The sequence below is a fragment of the Callorhinus ursinus genome, unplaced genomic scaffold, assembly GCF_003265705.2.
Source record: "Callorhinus ursinus isolate GAN/ISIS: 27379988/994484 unplaced genomic scaffold, GSC_fseal_2.0 scaffold1, whole genome shotgun sequence".
In the NCBI taxonomy this organism is placed as follows: domain Eukaryota; kingdom Metazoa; phylum Chordata; class Mammalia; order Carnivora; family Otariidae; genus Callorhinus; species Callorhinus ursinus.
In genome coordinates, this window is record NW_027397063.1 from 120618495 (window position 1) to 120632160 (window position 13666).

General features: G+C 40.5%; 1 protein-coding gene and 1 long non-coding RNA gene across 4 annotated transcripts in view; one reads left to right on the forward strand and one right to left on the reverse strand.

The window, feature by feature from the left end:
- ATP2C1 (ATPase secretory pathway Ca2+ transporting 1) overlaps positions 1-13666 on the reverse strand; it is a 167345-nt gene that overhangs the window by 124426 nt on the left and 29253 nt on the right. The window lies entirely within an intron of this gene.
- LOC112831887 (uncharacterized) overlaps positions 10163-13666 on the forward strand; it is a 54646-nt gene continuing 51142 nt past the window's right edge. For both annotated transcript variants that reach the window (XR_012380587.1, XR_003210264.2), the window contains exon 1: positions 10163-10799. This is a non-coding gene — a long non-coding RNA (uncharacterized lncRNA). The remainder of the gene's footprint in view (positions 10800-13666) is intronic.

Sequence of the window (13666 nt, forward strand, 5' to 3'; positions counted from 1 at the left end):
TCCTGAGACAAATTCAGTACAGAGATGAGGGACAGGGTATCATATCATCTATATTTTTTAAAATCTGTCCATTTTGTTATTACCCTACATTAAACATGGAGCTGTTTTTAAAGCTCTCAGCTAGCAACAATTATTTTACTAGTAATATCAGAGTTAAAAAAAAAAAAAAACTGTTGCACTAGCCAGTAATTCAACTATAGAAACATATGGTACATTCCTTCATTCCTTCTCCTAGTTCCTCCATTTGTCCAATGGCATTCCTTTCACACAGGAGTTAACTGGTAGGCTTAATTTTACAGGCTATGGCAACCAAACCCTTATGAAATCAAAGACATGAATGCAACATCCTTCACACCCTGTACTTAACTGACCTAAATGTCTACAGGTAAAGAGAGAACCATATAAGCCCTTCAAAGCAACTTGTGGTCAGATACAATTTATATCATCAAAAGCCACCAACTTTGAACCCTACAGGTTTAAGCTGAATGAGAATTTCTTTGCTACCACAAAATGTACTCTATTATCACTTATACAATATTTTCCATTTTAAGTGGTTTTCAAGTTATTTAATTTTTCTGATCAACTATTTAATGAATGGTATGTTTAAATCACCTTAGTTTAATATGACAAATAGGAAGAATGTTATTTATAAATTCCACTGCTATTAATAAAAGAAACACTAGTAAGAGTCCAATAAATAGTTCATTAGACTCAAATACCTTTATCTATTAATCTTATGTTATAGATGGGGATATTAAAAGTATAGGGAGACTAAACCAATCTTTTCCTAAAAGGAAAGAGAAAGCAGCAAAGAAGTCCTTAAAAAGGAGAATGGTACACAACTATGTACATGTAAACAGATTAGTAAACACAGTGAGGCTATGGCTAGAATACATTTTCAAGGTTATGGTCCTTGTATTAAAATCGAAAATACATGTGTCCTGACCCTAGCATGAGTCAAAAGAGCTGGTGGTAATTTCTACACTTTACAAAAGAGTAAAAAAAGTACTTTTTCTTAAGTAAAAGAAAGCTATCTAATGAAGACCTTAATAAGTAAATGTGAGGGGGGCACCTGGGTGGCTCAGTTAAGCAGCTGCCTTCAGCTCAGGTCAGGATTTGAGTCCTAGGATTGAGCCCCACATGGGGCTCCCTGCTCAGCGGGGAGTCTGCTTCTCCCTCTCCCCTGCCCCTCCCCCACTCACTCTCTCTTTCTCCCCTGTCCAAATAAATAAAATCTTTTAAAAAGAGAGAAAATTTCCTATTAAAAAAAAGTAAATCTGAGAAAGAGTTACGGCTTCAGAGAAGATCTACTTGAAATTTTGTAAATAGATAAAAAAGGAAAGAGCGTTACAGACACAGGTCTGGCATTTTCCAAAAGAAGTAACTCACAACACTTCAGTTTTGATTTCAAAGAACAGTAAAAATGCTTTCACACAGTAAAAGATCTCACAGCAAGTAAAATTATGAGTTTAACCTCATTGACCAATTTAATCCAGATTTCAACATTGCTACCTACGGCTAGATACAAATCATGAAATACTCAAAACTCAAAACCATAATATGATGCAACCATGACAGAATCATTAAGACTGTAAAAACCACTATAGGTTTCTTGGGCACTCCACTCATCTCTCAGAAAAATATGTGAAGTCTTGAAATTAGAAGTTGTTTAATAGACAAATGACAAAAATAATTTCCTCATATTCATCAACCAAGGTAAGGGGAATTAGCATTTGCTGAGCAGCCCTTTCACACCAGGCACCTACAGATCTTGCCCTATTTAATCCTAACAAGCCTGAAGTAGAATACATCATCATCCCTTTACAAGTGAGGAAACCAAGGCTTAGAGGAGTTAACTTCCTGGTCCTTGGTTAGAACAATGTTTCTCAAATTCAGCACCCTTGATATTTAGAGCCAGTTAACTCCTTGGTGGGGGGGTGAAGGGGAAGGGACTGTCTTGTACACGGTAGGATGTTTACCAGCATCCCTCGCCTCTACTAACTGGATGCCAGTAGCACCCTTCTAGTTTTAACTAAAATATCTCTAAATATTGCCAAATGTCCCTGGAGGGCAAAATCACCCCTAGCTGAGAACCAATAAAAGTGAAGGAGCCAGCATTTTCATTCAATGGACAATAGCTACATGCCAAATGCTAATCAAAATGAATTAGGGGCAACTGAGGGTCTTTGCCCTCAAGAGCTCACTTTGAACCCTAGTCTTCTAGCCCAATTGGTGTTCAATTTTAAAACCTCCCTCCATACGCAGACCTATGACATGCAAGCCATGACAGTCTGACCTCTGACATATACTCTGCTTGGCCTGTCGCCAACTCAGCTAACTCCTCCAACTAGCCACTGGTACCTCTACTCACCCAGTTATGCTGGCTGAACAGCTTGTAGTCATTCTGACTCAACCTTCCCCTTCATTTCCTGTATCTAATTCTACCCAACTTCTGCTGGTTTTTCCTAGGAGTAAAATGTCTCTCTCATCCATCCCCACTCTCCATTGCCATCCCTCTAATATAAACACAAGCCCATCTCCTCTCTTTTTTTCTAGGAACAGAAAAAATCAGAAGGAACTAATCTCTCTCGGTCCCTCAAAGAATGAAGGGTATACATAAAGATATCATAACTGAATACCAGCCTCTAGGGTAGGGGGCTGGCAGACCTCAAACAGTGGTCGGCAAAGACCACACCCTCCTCTCCTGGAATGGGAAAAGAAACTGTAATTTCCCATCTGATCACTGACACTTTTTTTTTTTTTTTGAGAGAGAGAGAATGTGCATGGGAGGGGCAGAGGAGAGAATCCCAAGCAGACTCCACACCCAGTGCAGAGCCCCACGCAGGGCTCAATATCAGGACCCTGAGATCATGATCTAAGCCGAAATCAAGAGTCAGACGCTTAAACCACTGAGCCACCCAGGCACCCATGATCACTGACACTTTCACAGTCAGATGTTAACTCTCAGTAAATAGCAACCCTGACAAGCATTAAGAAAAGGACATAGCAGAGATTAGTTTGCATAGCCATTAAAAAGCGGCTTGCATGTTATTTCTGGCACTTGTGCCATGAACAGCTTTTGCCTGCTCTTAGGGAATGTACAATTAACAACAGAAAAGAGAGGGGGTATTCCCAAAGAAAATTTGATCCAACTAACCCTTCTGCCTCTCCCAATATATAAATCCAGATGAAGGGAGATAATGCAAACATTCCACTATGGAAAGTCTAAAAGAGATGGTCAAACAAAATCTAATGAAGTAATTGCAAAGACACATAAAGATATATTCACAACATATATGAATATATAGCACCAAGAGACTAATTTATTTATACTGCAAATGAAAGGCTCTGATTTAAGATAAGAGGGAATCCAGGACCTGTTTTAAAGTTTATCTGTCCCTTAGGCAGGGAACAAAATTTTATTGTATTAATGATCCTTAGAAAATGCTTTATCCTTTTTAAGACCCCACAATCAAGATAACCTTAAATCCAGTATCTGAAATTCACAACCTAATCAAAAGTTTTGATTTATACTTCCCAGTTTTAAAAAATATTCAAGAAAATTATGATGGGTGACATCCTAAATATTTCTGCTTGTTATCATTTCCAAGTTTTCCTATAAAGTGGCAAATATATTTAGTGTCAGAATCCTACTGCTATTCCAACTTTGTCGGGTTCTTCAAGTAAATAAGTGAAAATGATTTCTACAAGGATGTTTCCATGTCTCAGAGTTTTCAGAAAGAATAAAGACATATCATGCATATCCTGTTTAGGACAATGCCTTTATGAAAAGATCAAAAGTCAAGCCAAAGCCTTAATTAAGCAACTGTAATGAACAGGTATGTTAAATAATTCCAATTCACACATTCTCTATTATCTGAAGCAGAAAGAAAAAGCAGTGATTGAAGCTGAATTAGATGCCCAGTTACAGCCATTTTAAGGTGCTACTTTTAACCCACACTATTAGTTTCTTTTTGGCTATAACCTATGATACCATATCCTTGCAACACTTCACTCAAATTTTTTCTAAATGTATCCAATAAGCTTAGCCTAAGCTAATTTCATTCAACACAATTTGGGTAATTTCCTTGTAATTCCAAGATTTATGCTTTCCTCAATAGTAACTTAAAGCACTGAAGATGGAAGACATAATTAACAAATACATATAAATACCAACCATAAAAATTCAAAAGGAAATGCATCAATTTAGCCTGACATTTCTTTTTCAGAGAAATACTTTCCTGTACAACATCATGGCATTAATACAGAGCTCACCCAGTTTTTACTTTACTGCCTTTTACCAACACTTGTCCATATGAAAATCATAAAGATAATCTTGTCACAAATGAAGCCTGAAATCACTATAAAAAGAATGTATCTTTTAACAAAGTAAATAGTGGAGGACCTTTTGAACTGACCCTTAAGAGTTGTTTATGATATTACATTTAACAACTATGCAATTTAAAATTCACACCAGCTAACTTTACCATCAAGCTATGGTATTCTCTCCAGCTTTAAAACAAAATATAACCTAAACATATTATGGTTAACCAAGATCTCAAAAGAAAATCAGCCCTGAATCCCCTAGGGGTGTGTTCCTAGGAGACTATTATGATTGACACTGCTTCAGTTAACAGTTTAATTCTGCTGACACTAAATGAATGATAAAAACATTAAGACAAATCAAGTATTTAGGATTCAACTGTAGGAAGCTATTGCTTACAAATAATCTCTACAGCATCCTTCCTCTGGGTTAAACATTTTATAAGATGCTGTTACATACATCTCTTTCAGTTTCAACTCTTTTCTAGAAATATTAAGAATATCACTTTATCGACAAAAGTGCAAACAAAATATGTTTTCCATACCTAAAGATATAATATTTTTATAATCTGGCTTCCTATTTCTAGACAAAGGAAGGCAATTAAGGTGGTTTCTCCATTTTATTTATAGTTCCTTCAACTATCCTTATCCTAACACACAATCTTTTCTTGAGACATTCTTAGATGATTAACCATTTGACCAAGAAACTATTTTTAAAGGAAAGTGTAAATAAAAAATATTATCATTTCCAAATGCTATCCAAAAAGATCAGGGAAATTTTTTCTAGACCTATTAGCCCTGCCTATAACTATAAATTAAACATGTCCTGAAATCTTGAAAATTATTATTTTTATGCACTAGTCAAAGAAATATTTAAAGCTGTATCAGTTTCAGGTACATTAAATTCATATTTTTCTATGAGAAAGGGCAAATTTTTTCCAAAGGGTGGGGGGGGAACATTACTGGCAAGAAGAAACTATCTGTAAAATTCTCCAGCTAGAAATACCTTTCTAAATAAGCCATCCCTTTAAGCACAAATAATTTTTTAAAAATCAGGAAAAGAGCCATTTACTTGTACATCTCAGATTCCTAAGTGGTATCTAAATTCAAAATAAACATGCAAAAAGGAGTTCCAAACATGCAAAAGGAGTTCCACAAAGGGATGTCTAGGACCAATCCCTGAAACTCCAGGAAATTAACACTTCAAATACTTCCAGTGACTGGCAGGAAATATTCACAAAGCATTCTGGAGGCTAAGGCTAAAAACCGGGTAGCTCAGCTGATAACAGTTTAAGTGAGACATGGGAGAAAGGTCCAGAAAAATTGAAACTTAAGTGCCAAAGAAAATTACCACCATTGCTAAAATGAACCACAAGGATGAAGTTATCCCCTCCAACAACCATTGTAGACACGGCACACTACCTAAGAACCTTCATGCTAATGCCCCTGGGAGCCACTATAATTCTACCCTGTACATACCTAGAGATGTAATTTATCTATATACCTACTAGGAGTCTCTTTCTGGGGAACAGCAGTAATCACTCAATCACTAATGCATGCTAACCATGTGTCAACCATCATTCTGGGCACTTCACATACCAGGCTTCATTTATTCCCCACATCAAACCTCCAAGAGGGCATTATCCCATTTACAGATGCGAAAACTTAGAAACACAGTAACTCATCAGATTTTTTTAGGAGAGGTAAAAGTTACCTGTCAGATTCAAATCCAAACCTGTCTCCTCCAACACTGGCCTCTGGTTTCTTGCTGAAGCCCCAACTTTCTCTCTAGAATTAAAGCCATAACAGTATAGAAAATTCTGTACTTGATTCACCCATTCCCTAACTAATAACAGCAACTTCATACAGAGCATTTTGGCCACTACTGTTCCTCCTTTCAATATTCAGCTATCATAACATTAAAGCCAGATGGCATAACAGTATGCAAACACTGAGTTAGGCTATTTATAATAATCACTTGCTGAGCACTTACTATGTGCCACATACTGTTCTAAATGCTTCTAACAATCTCATGGCGGGAGGGTGGGGGTGGGGGGCCTTGGGTGGCTCAGTTGGTTAAGCATCTGCCTTCTGCTCAGGTCATGATTGCAGGGTCTCGGGATCTGGCTCCCTGCTCAGCAGGGAGTCTGCTTCTCCTTCTCCCTCTGCCCTCAACCCCTGCTCCTTTTCTCTTTCTCTCTCTCTCAAATTAATAAAATCTTTTAAAAAACAACATCATATGGCAGGTTCTATCAATACCCTTATTTTATAGATGAAGAAACTGAAGCACAAAAAGCCAAATTATGCTAAGTGGGGATCTGGCGTTCAAATCAGGTTGCCAGGCTCCACGGCACATGCTCTTAAATTCCTTCCTCTCTCCCAAGTTTCTGATTTCACCCTCTTAACTATGTAAACTATCATCAATCCCAATTTACAGAGGAGGAAACAGAGGCTAAGAAAGGTGAAGTACAGTTAACCCTTGAACACAGGTTTGAACTGTGCAGATTCACTTACATCAAGACTTTTTACAGTACAATAAATGTATTTTCCTTACAATTTTCCTTTTCTAGCTTACTTTCTTGTAAGAATACAGTATATAATACATATACAAAATATGTGTTAATTGGCTTTATTATCGATTATCATATAGCTTCCAGTCAACAGTAAGCTATTAGTAGTTAAGTTCTGGGGGAGTCAAAAGTTATAGTACATTTTCAACTGCGGGAGGTGGTGTCCCTAAACCCCACATTGTTCAAGAGTGAATTGTAATTTGCTTAAAGTCACTCAACTTTTAGTGGTTAAGGCATGGTTTGAATCCATTTTTTTTTCACACTCCCAAGATATTGATACACCATGTCAAAGGAGAATACTAACTATAAAAAGAAAAGCAATAATATTTTATGTATTTCAAAACAGTCCATTGAAAATTCTAGTTATATGCAAATTCTTCTTAAAGATGTTTAAATATGAGAAAAGAAAAACTGTTATGGTAATGAGAAACTGACAAAAAAGGCCTCTTGATTACTGGGGCGCCTGGGTGGCTCAGTCGTTAAGCGTCTGCCTTCGGCTCAGGTCATGATCCCAGGGTCCTGGGATCGAGCCCCACATCGGGCTCCCCGCTCCACGGAAAGCCTGCTTCTCCCTCTCCCACTCCCCCTGCTTGTGTTCCCTCTCTCACTGTGTCTGTCTCTGTCAAACAAATAAAAAAAATAAAAAAAAAGAATTGTATCTTTTACTATGAGGCCAAATAATACAAACTCAGTCTGACACAAGCATGCACCATGCTCCCATCTCACCACCACTCCCTCTCACGCCAATAGACAATATGAGAGTCAGCTTTATTAGTCATGCTCCTTTTCCTAAGAGATCAAAAAACAAAAGCAACCTCTAAGAATACACCTACTTTGGGCTACTCTCTTAAATCTGGTAACACTCTGAAAGCAGGAGTTATTGATGTTATTTAAGATACAACTACCAAGACACAGGTATATGAATGCATTTAATATTCTTTGTCTCCTGTGAAGAAAGGATTTGTCTTTCTGAAATCTGTAAACCAAGACAAAGAAGAGAAAGCCTCAGAAAAGTGATTTTTCCTTAACACCAGACAAAAACATCACTGCTTTCAAATGCTGTTTCTAAAGACCCAATTAGATGGTTTAACTCCTCTGCAGTTATATACTTTAGTATCTCAGAAAATGTCTTCCACCGATTATCCATCTAGAGTAAAACTGAGCAATATAATCGTGCCTCTTGAATTTCCCACATATCCCAGGGTCTTGGGCAGCAAAACAAATTATGCATAGAAGAAATATCTATCCTAAGATTACCAGTTCTACTTAGGACAATTGAACTTACATTCTCAAAAACGGAAAAACAAGTGAGAAAGCAACTGATAAACCCCATTCCATCTCCTCTGTACCAGTTACAGATTTTAAAAACCAAAAGATACAAGAAGACAAGAAGACAAATTGTAATTTCTAAGTATCTTTCATAGCATCTTGCACACCTGGCGGGGGGGGGGGGATTATCACACAAGTCAGAAGTCAGTCCACAGAATAAATGTGGTCGTTTCAGGAGAGAAAATAATATTCAGAGTTGTTCAACGCTTTTGGAAAATAACCAGGACCGTGTAATGAAAAGCGTTAAATATTTTAATGAGACCAAAGGAATCAAGTAACATGTGAATGATAATTTAGTGGTCCAAAGTGTACAGTGGACAAACAAGTTCCACTGTCAACCTCCTAACTGATGTTTTGAAATAGGGAGGAACTTTTAAGAAAGGAAATCACCTCATAACATTCTGTTAAATTCAAAGTTATTTTTTCTGAACTGAAAAACAAATCTGAGTTAATAAAAAATTGTTTCTATACGCAAATATACAGAGATGCAGTCCATCCCCTTCCCTCTCCATTTCCACTTCCCCTCGAGTGATTCCTTTCAAATAGCTATTTAAACAAGCGCAGATGCTATCTGAAATGAAAACTTCCCTTCCATTCCCTAAGCTAAAGACAGCAGCTTTCTCAGGAAAGCGGAATAAAGCTCCGTCAGCCCACAGTGCCTTAATTTCCGAAATGCTCTGTTACCAAAATAAAAGCTAGTATCCGAAGAAAGCAATTCCTTGTATACTTCACAAAGGAAAAAATAAAATCAGGAAAATAAAAAGGTGGAAAAAGAAAGGCAACTTAAAAGCAAACCACCACACCCTCAACTCCGCGTTGCAACCCGTCTGCCAGGGGCCTTTACCTTCATTTTCCATCGAAACTGCACTTGGGTTGATGGCTACAAAGTCTTTAGTGTCAGCCGCGGCCACACTGGGAATAGAGAGGAGAAGAGGACAAGGAAGAGAAGCCCCCGGAATCCCAGGCTGTCACCCCCTCTCCCGGCCACACGTCCCACGGCTGCTCCCACCACCCCTAGCAGCAGCATCTGCAAGAGAAACCAGGAGAAGCGGCGCTGACGACAGAGAGGGCGAGGGAGACCCCCGCCCCGCCACCACGTCGGGAACCCCCAGATCGTATGCCCACCCCCTCAGCCCCGCAACGCCCCCAGCTCAAGACGGCGGGGCGGCGCCCTAGAGACACCCCCAAGCTGGGGTATCCCCGGCCGCTCCCTCCCTCAGGACCTGGAAGTTTCTGGAAATGGGGGGCAATAGGTAATACCGGTGCCTCCCAAAGCCCCAGACCGCCTTCCTCTGGGCTGCGGGGGACTCACCCGCGAGGCTCGCGGGAGCGCCCCGCGCGCCTGGAGCGAACAGGAGTGGCTTGCCGAGCAGCGGCGCCAGGCAAGAGCCTGCTCCCGGCGTCAGGAAGGAGCGAACGGGAGGGCGGTCGGGGAGGGGAAAGGAGAGGAGGTGAGGGGACCCGTCACGGTCGGCCCGGCCGGCTCAGCGCGGCCGCGCTGGTCTGCTCCCGCCTCCGCCTCCTGCGCTCGGCCCCTCCCCGCCGCCCCCCGCCCCAGCACGCCCCGCACTCCCGGGCCCGCCGCGGACCGAGCTTTGTCGCTACTACTTCCGCTGCGAGAGGAGCGCGCGCACGCGCACTCGCACGCACAGGCGCAGACGGCGGAAATGAAGCGAAGCCCGGGCCGCCCGCCCCGAAAGGGCTCTGGTTGGGTGTGGAGCAGTCCCGTAGGAGGGCGCGCCGGGCCAGAGCCCCGCCCCGGCCCTACCCTCCCTGGGGAGGCTCCTCGCTGACCCCCGGGACGGTGCCCGCCCGTTTTTACGCACCCACTGGGCGCGAGAATGGGAGACCCACCCGCTTCCCAGCCCCGGGCACGCATTCTCAAGAGGCAGCCGCGGGGTTGGGCCAAGCGGGCAGGTACGATCATGCTCCCTGTCCCCGAGGTATTTGAGCGGCCTCAACAAAGGCGACATGGGAAGCCCCTCCCGTCGGGGTAGCCGTCACAATCTCGGCAGGCGACGCGAGGACCTCCGAGGGAAGGGGCGAACGCAGAGGGACTCTGGTGTTTTCACTGGAACTTCCCACCCTCACTTGCAGACCCCCTATTACAGCTGCTTTGCTCTGACTGCGGGAGCAGGTCATCGCGGGGCGACTTCCCAAGGTTCTTTCCCGCTAAGGGATCTGCTAAAGTGCCTGTGTGTAATGAGAAGGCAGGGATCAGCCGCAGAGCTCGGGGGAGGACTCAGCCTTTTCAAGTGTGTGGAACCCGAAAGGTTGGAGCAACTAGAAATTGAGCGTCCAGGAGTGGAAGCCGAAGAACGGGAATTACCTCCGGCTACTGGCTATCTGTTTTGCCACTTGAACCTTTCAGTTGCTCAGCATCTCACCCAGACCCCCCAATAAGTGACTTTTTTATGGACGGTTGATGTTAATAAACTTCGGCCTGGAATCGGAGACTAAACCGAAGTCTTCTCGCACCCAAATCCACTAGAGGGCAGGGCTACACCTTCTGAGTTCGACCGCAGTCGCCACAAAGAACTGTAAAGACCGCAGGAGTTCCTCCCTTGTGTGCTAGAGGTATTTTTCTCCATCACCACTTATTCTCATTTAAAAACTTGCCCCTTATCTCAGGTCCTGTAACACTTCCCGATATATTCTCTGACCACATGTTCAACGTCAAAATAAACAAATGGACCGGGTTACCTGTCTTCCCTAGTTAACCCTGTGGAACTAGTCTAGGATCAAAAGTTCTGGACAGCTTTCTAGATTTACTTTTCAATTAAGATACGTTGCGATTTTATTCAACGAGGTCACTATTAAATTCCAAAACAAACCATAAAAATTAGGATGAACTAGTTTCTAGTCTTAGAGTTACTATCTATAACACACCTTTGGCTTACATGCTTAGGAATTTTTGCCCAGCCAGCGGTGTTATAAACCTCATTTGTAAAACAAGGAATGTGTTATCTCTTGCTCAGTGTTGTAATCAATTTGTAATGATTATTAGTTACTATACTTACTGGACCTTGACACCACAGCATTGTGTTATAAACATAAACACGTAAAGTGGAAAATGTAAATGTAGACATTATTCGATATTAACATATCTTACAAAATAGAGGGTAATTTCCCTATACAAAATTTGATAACGGATTGCTTTAATTAGCTCAGACATTTTTCTTTTCTTATTATTATTAACATATAATGTGTTATTTGTTTCAGGGGTATAGGTCTGTGATTCATCAGTCGTACTCAACACAGAGCACTCACCACAACACATACCCTCCCCAATGACCATCACCCAACCAACCCCATACCCCCCAAGCTCAGACATTTTTTCTGAGGTAACTTCAGAATTATCTGTTGTGCAATGCAATACCCCAGCATTAACACAGAATTCATAACTAACTCCCCCAAGGATATATCACCCCATGGCTTAAACCTAAAGTAGCTTACAGTGGAATTTTACTTTTTGGTTGACTAAATTGTGAAAGCAATTCCTCTTCCTATTCCTATTCCTATTACTAAGGCAAAAAAGAAACTCGATAAAACCAGCTTTGTCCAGAAGAATTGTTACACACTGCGTGCATTCTTAATCCACCATCAGTCATCTCACAAACTCCTGGGCTTGGGAGCAGCAAAAAGCCTTTAAGGATAGCTGGTTCAACCCCTCAGCTGATCCTTCAGCCTTATCAACACATCTCCACAGAGTGATCCTCTATTCTGTGTCTGAACACCTCTTCTACCAAGCTAGCCAACATCAGTAGCACCAGTTTTGACTTCCTATATAAATGAATGATAGCATTTATTAACACTGTTCAAGCCAGAGCAGTGGGGAATGCTTGAGCCATAAACTTCAGAAATCCTCTTCCTAAAAAGAAAGAAAAAGAAAAAAGAAATCCTCTTCCTTCTTTCAGCATTCTCTTCTCCAACCAGCTAACCTGCCATGAGACTTTTGTATTAGCAATCTCCACCTCCTCATCTTGGGGGAAGGGGACTAAAATATATGTACACTGCATTACATATACATCTATGTGTGTATATACATTCACCTATACATATACATACATACATATTATGATATTTTAGATACAGATGTATGCATAAATACTATCCTTTCCCTCAAAAGATTGTTGTGAGGATCTGATAAAGTGAAGACAGGTCGTAAATTATAGGCACTGTAAAAGTATAAGATTATACAGAAAAACAAGCAAAACAGACTATTAGCTAGCTAGAATGAGATTAATTAGATTAATGGCAATGAAATGTATTATGTCCAAGTTCCCTCTGTTTTCTTCTTTATGAATCAATGCTCTAAAAATCTACTCATTTGGTTCTGAATATTTAACCTACAAAATTAATTAAATATATCTGATGCAAAAAGTGTTCCACATATGAGCAATAAAGGGGAATTTGTCAGGTACCTCTGCTTGGGGGAAATACTACAAATAGGGAAGATTGAGGAAGGATAGTCATGGTGTTCAAATTTTTATACTGTGCCTTATTACACAAAGGATGTGAGGCATCTTGTTTTTAATAACAAATTTGATAGATGGCATTTTTATAAACCTGGATGATGAAGAAATATGTGGCCCTTTAGGATTTAAAAATTAACCTGGAAAATGTTGTTTTAATATCTTTCCTTAATGTTTTATTTCACGTTTTTAGATTTTATTTATTTATTTGAGAGAGAGACAGAGCACAAGCAGGGGGAGGGGCAAAGGGAGAGGGAGAAGCAGACTCCAAGCTGAGCAGGGAGCCTGATGTGGGACTCAGTCCCAGGACTTTGAGCTCATGACCTGAGCCCAAGGTGGACACAACCTACTGAGCTACCCAGGCGCCCCTATTAATGTTTTATTTTAAAGGCTATTTTAACGCTGTTTTAAGTACCAAAGATTAATAGTTAAGGAATTTTACCTAGCTGCTAGAAAAGAAGTTGTCATTTTTTAAGGTAGATATTTTAAAAGCACATAAAGACACAATGCTTTATTGTTATAAGCTAACCTACTCAAACAGAACAACAGAAGTATTTTTCTTCCTGTGAGAGAAAGGACATGCTAGGGGTCAAGTTGGGGGAAATACAGGCTTACTAAAAGAAGCGTCGTGTCAAATCAGTGTCTAACAACCACCTGCCAGAATTGCTGTACTTCTGCTTGGTTCTCTATCTTAGCTGTACTGGAAGAGTAAAAATTAGCAGCAAGAATAAAAATCAAATGAGCTCAAAAATGACCTACCTGTATTTGGTTGGCTTTACTAAGCACAGAGATACCCAAGTACTTTACAAATATTTTATCAGCCCACAAAATTGCACAGTTTCTATACTTGCTAGCATTTCCTTGTGGAAACTGAGCAGAAGAAACTAGAGAATTTCAAGTGTGTTTTTTTTTAATTGTTAAAGTTTATATCTGATTCAGTTTCCTCATTCAACAAGTTCTGAGCCTGTG